The sequence below is a fragment of the Sceloporus occidentalis genome, unplaced genomic scaffold, assembly GCF_023333645.1.
Source record: "Sceloporus occidentalis isolate IW3139 unplaced genomic scaffold, rSceOcc1.0.p SCAF_68, whole genome shotgun sequence".
NCBI classification, from domain to species: Eukaryota; Metazoa; Chordata; class Lepidosauria; order Squamata; family Phrynosomatidae; genus Sceloporus; species Sceloporus occidentalis.
In genome coordinates this window covers 1,844,367-1,850,366 of record NW_028317048.1, presented here as the reverse complement: position 1 = coordinate 1,850,366, position 6,000 = coordinate 1,844,367, and positions in this window count along the sequence as shown.

Genomic DNA, 6,000 nt, shown 5'->3' with positions numbered 1-6,000 from the left:
AGTTAGTAGCTGGAACTAAAGACACTTATAAGCGTCTGAAGCCATCGGGTAAATAGGTAAAGTAAATCTCCAGTAGGCTTTGAGAAGCACTAGCTGCAGTAAGTACCTAGGTGCCTTGAGTGAATGCTCAGAACATGTTTGGATTAGATGAGGCAGATGCCTTCCTCTCTGCTTGCACAAATACTATGAGACCTTTCTGTGAGCTAAGTGCACCTGACCAGTTTATGTTCATCTTTTGATGTACTAATTGGCTCTTCTCACTGGACTGTATAGGATCACGTTACCAGGATTCATAAAAGACATCTGTGAGTCCCCTCTGATATAGACTGTATTATTTCTATATAAACTATAATTCCCTCTGTACTGATATCCATTCATTCATGATCAATATTAGGCCAAGGTCAAAAATTCATATAGATATGCAAATTCAGAATAGAGTCTTAAAGACATGCTAAAGATCAAAGTAAAAAACTATTTATTGGTGAGACTGCGGGCCGATTTAATTTCGGGTTCCAGCTGCATGGCTATAGAGGCCTCCGTGCCACCATACTGACCCATGTGCTCAATATGAATTCAGGTTGCTAACCGTCTATACAGAGAACACCTCCGAAAACCATTTTTCTCTGGAAAGCATGTGTTTGTTCTTAAAGATAATACTTTAAAAGACATTTTCTACTTGTAATGTTAAGCAGCCAAGGGTTTACATAAGACTGGTAGCCAGATCCTCTCACTTATTTGTTCTTTGTTACTGCAAATCAAAGTGTATTAACCTAGATCACTTAATATATACCTATAACTGAGAAAAAAGGTTATTGTACGCATCCTTAACAGGTGGATTTTTACGTCAAGAATCCCCTGATCCCTTAGGTCATCCAGCCTTTAATTATGTCAAGCGACCTTCTACACCTACTCATTAGAGGGTTAGTCTTGTATTTAATTTCATATTCTCCTGTCTTGACTTGAGTATGACCTAATCCTCAGTTTAAAGCTGGCCGGGAAATGCTCATCTGTAATTCCCTTCTTTAACTATACCATTTATGTATGTATATAATATATTTTCATTTATATTGTGCTAATAGAAGTACTTTGCACTTGTATTTATCTCTTGCTCCTTGCACCTCCATATTTTCTCACGCTCATACTTTACGACCAACTTAGATTGCGGTGATCTATACCTTATCAGTTTGTTTTACTCTTGGAAACGGCCTCTGTTCGTGAAAATAGGTAGAAAAATGGAGGAGGGACACATTTATGAATCACTGACACTGTGTGCTGAGAAGCGATGTCATACCTGGAAGTGCAGCACAGTGAAGATGGTACAGGCTACAAGGATATACACACATGTGTATGTGTGTGTGTGTATATGTATATACAGTATATATATATATATATATATATATATATATATACATGTCCTGATGAAAGTCAGTAATGACTGAAACGTCGACTTGACTTTGAATAAAATGAAATTGTCAATTTAAAGACCTGGAGTGCTGACCATCTTTCTGAAAGTGTTTTATATATATATATATATATATGGGCAGTGTTCCCTCTAAGCTGTGAGCTTGTGCGCGCGCACATAGTATTTTTAGAGAGCGCACGCATCCAAAAATTGTGCGCACAACAGTTTTTCCCAATAAAAAAAAAAAATATATATTATTTTTTTGGATACTTTAATGCGGTGCGGATATTGTGCGCACATAATTTTGGCTCTGGGAAAATTTTTGCACAAGAGAAATTTTCTGCGCACGCCACCTAAGAAAAATTAGATGGAACATTGTATATGGGTGGAGGGGCAGAAAAGAAGTAAGAAATGTAAAATCAGCAAGATAAAAGAACAATGGAAAAAGAGATAGGGGAACTTGCCAAAGAAAGAGGAAAGAATAAAACAGAAGGAGAAAAGAGGAGGCAGAAAGCAAATAATGAAAAAAGGAGGAAAAAAGCTGTGTACTTACAGGGCCCAAATCTCACGTGAAGAGAAAATCTACTATGAAACCGTAAACCTCATTGGAAACTTGGTTTTATGTCATTTTGTTGAGACAGAAATCTAATTCTTAATCTAATTCTTATATCTTAATGGTACATTTTTATATAGAAAGCTTCACCACTTCACCATAGCATTTGGTGAAGCGGTGCTTCACTAGGAGAATTTATAGGTTTGGTGGTGCTACGACGAGCCTGATTGGCCAAGAGGAAGATAGGCCCCCTGTTTTGCAGCAGAGGGTCTGTTGTCCCCTGGACCTGTCACCCCCCTGGACCTGTCGCACCCCTGGACCTGTCCCACCCCTGGACCTGTCGTGCCCCTAGGCCACGTTGGCCTGGACCAGAACACACCACTGGTTGTAAGGGCTGTAGAACACTATGATTTATGTCCACCAAACCCTCTGAGCTCCTAGAAGAGAGGGACATTAGGAGGAGAAAGAGAAGGATTTGGTGTCCAGGAGAGGGATTACCCCCCTAAATACAGGGAAAAAAACAACAATCTATGCATAGTGTTGAATAAACATTATCGTTTCTTTTTTATTGCCCCGACAAAGGTTATATTGCAGTTTCCTTGGACACTTGGAAGGAATCCCATCCCATTGCTGCAAGGTAGGGACCTGCTCCTTTAACCCTCCATTGTCGGTTTGGCTTCTGGAATCCCCTCAGTAAAATAGGATCATCTAAAATGACCTTAAGGGACGTAGAAAAATAAATACATTTAACAGTAACAAGGAAAAAGAGAACTATAAATTGATCCAAAGTATATTTATTTACGATGCATTTATTTTCAATTCTTTGTGCAATGCCTTTTGGGACGGTGAATATGGACCCAACATGACTGGTGTAATTTAGGGACATTTATAGGTGAAACGTTTTGTTAATGAAATAACGCATTTCTTTTAGAGTTAGTTTCATCACGAATGGCTGAGAGTGATGAGATGTTCTTGTCCAGCCTTGGCAAAGAATGTGTCTTGAGCTGCAGGCTGTAAAAACAGCGCATTACTTAAGTCAGGCAGAACTCCAGATGGAAACTTTTTTCCCCCAAAGTTCACAGACTGCTCAGGAAGTAAAATCTGCTGGATCTGCAGAGAAGAGACAGGGGGAGGAAAAATTAAGAGGAAGCGAGAGATACTGGAAACAGAGAGGAAGACTGGGGGAGGACAACCAGAGAAAGAGAGAGGAGAACATCAGCCGCAAGGGGTGAGGGGAATGACATCTTATCAATGACATGGGACAAGGAGCTATAAGGAAGTAAAAGAGAATCACAAGAAGTAATACACAAAGGTGAGATCAGACTGCTGCCAGCACTTTGTTTATCTCCTGCCCTCCCCGTTCAGCCTATTGGTGCTTGGCTCTTCCTCTTAAATCAAGTTCATTCAAGTAATTTGAGCAGATGACAGAGAGACTGAGAAGGCTAGGTGCAGCTCCCTGCCGTATGGACTGCATTTATTGATGAGCAGGGCTGGAAGAAAGCTGCGGTCAGAGAGACACATTCCAGGTAAGGTCATCTCCACAGGAAAACACATCCACGAGGGATCAGGGACACACATCCACGGGGGGTCAGGGACACACATCCACGGGGGGTCAGGAAAACACATCCATGGGGGTCAGGGACACACATCCACAGGGGATCGGGGACATATATCCACGGGGGATCAGGGACACACATCCACGGGGGGTCAGGAAAACACATCCACAGGGGGTCAGGGACACACATCCACAGGGGATCGGTGACATATATCCACGGGGGATCAGGGACACACATCCACGGGGGGTCAGGGACACACATCCACAGGTGGTCAGGGACACACATCCATAAGCGGTCAGGGACACACATCCACAGGGGATCGGGGACATATATCCACGGGGGATCAGGGACACACATCTACGGGGGATCAGGGACACACATCCACAGGGGGTCAGGGACACACATCCATGGGGGATCAGGGACACACATCCACGGGGGATCAGGGACACACATCCACAGGGGGTCAGGGACACACATCCACAGGATTCAGAGACACTCATTCAGCGGAGTTGGGTGACACTCACACATCCACGGGGGCTCAGAGTCAGGTGTATACAGAGCTGAGACAAGACAAAGGTGGGAGGACCTGAAGCGTTGATGGTTCTGCGAAATAAACTACTAAGTTATTTGCAAAGTCCTGTGAGTGCGAGACTATTTTGATCTAATTATTCTATTCAAATCTATTTTAGTGAATTTACTTGTATGTATACATATACTTCTCTATCTGTACATATATACATACATCCATACATACCTATACCACCAATCTAAAATATATATATACTTGCCACACAAAGATCTTGTTTTGAGAGAGACACGGTCTTTGTACATATAAGGTATTAATATATAATGGTAAGAAGGCAGAGAGTTATTTTAGACAGAAGGGGAAAAAGAAGAGTAGAGCGAGTTGTTGAGTTGTCGTGAAGATCCTATAACCTGTTTGTAATGTACCCGATCCATTCCCCGCAACAAACAGATCCGATTAACAAACAGTGCGGCCCCCGCTGGGGTCTCCGCGGAGTGAGATACGTTACACTCATCCATTAAATAACAGGAACGGCGATACGTAATCAACAACTTGCTTGAAGCCGATGTCAGGATAGTTGTAAGCTTGTTACCTAATGTATGGTTTTGAATGTACGGACTGTAAGAAGCGCTGCGGAAATTGGGTGCCCTACATATATAAAAGATAATAATAAGATCTGAAATCACTACACGTGACAAAGTTCATTTACTTTTTATCTGGCTTAATGGTCACCGTGTTAACTGCAGAATATCTCGATGTTTAAAACGGCATCTTTATCTGGCACTGCAAGCTTTTGATCCATACATTGTGCTGTCCTAGTCTGTTAGCCATTGTACAGACACACATTTATCGTAAAGATTTTTCGGACCACCTGCATAAAGATTTGAGCTTCAAATATGTAGCATGAATGGGCTGATTTCACATTCTGGGACTTGATATTAATGACATTTGGCTAATATTTTTTACTGCTGTAATGCCGATATCCCCTCATTTTATCTCGAACGGGCTAAAGCGGATGCAGGCTGGTGCATACGTCACAAAGAAATCATATCTACCTTATTATGTTATGTGTGAATGAATGAATCAATGAATATGAACTACGAAGCCCAATGAATAACACAAAACATTACGAGCTGAACCTTAACTCAAGGGGTTAATTTGCTAAAATACTGCACTTTCTGTATCATAGGATGTGACGGCAGATGAGAACCGTTCATCTAGTCTGCCCTATATTCCTGATGTAAGGGATTCAAACTCCTATCAGTCCTTGGTCTGGTCCCATAGTGAGAGTAGCTTTACGTCTGTCTCATCTGCGGAGACCACAGTGGTTTCCTTTTTTTGCAAGTGAATGCAATGTTCTGCAGCCTTTAGCAGAGCATCTCTTAAATAGTTCCATCTCTCCTGGACTCCATCTAAAGATGTCCAGACCATCCTACAAATCCCACCTTGCTAAAGTTGAAAACCTTAGTTCATTTGTGGCTCAATGCAACCTTCCTCCTTATATTAAAGCATGCTGATTGATGATTGCTGGAGCCAAACCCTCTCCTGTCACTATCCTTTACTATCCACGTAACGTATATACACTTTAACTGAAAATCTCCATACTGTCATAGTAACACGGAATTTGACAGCAGATACGACCAATTTGCCCCATCTAGTCTGCCCATTTTCCTGATGTAGAGACTCAGACCCTAATCGGTCCTTGGTCTTGCAGGATAACTTTATACCTACCCCCTGCATGATTCAATCCCCTCACTGTATTAGCCTCTACCACTTCTGCTGGGAGGCTGATCCATTTATCTACCACCCTATTGGTAATATTTCCTTACATTACACCTAAAATGTATTAAAAACCTTCACTGATCTCATCAACCTCTGCTACGACAGAATGTTTTACCAGCTACAGTACGACGTGACTCTTCCTGGCAGTGGAGACTAAATGGGAAAAATAGACTCATTTAAT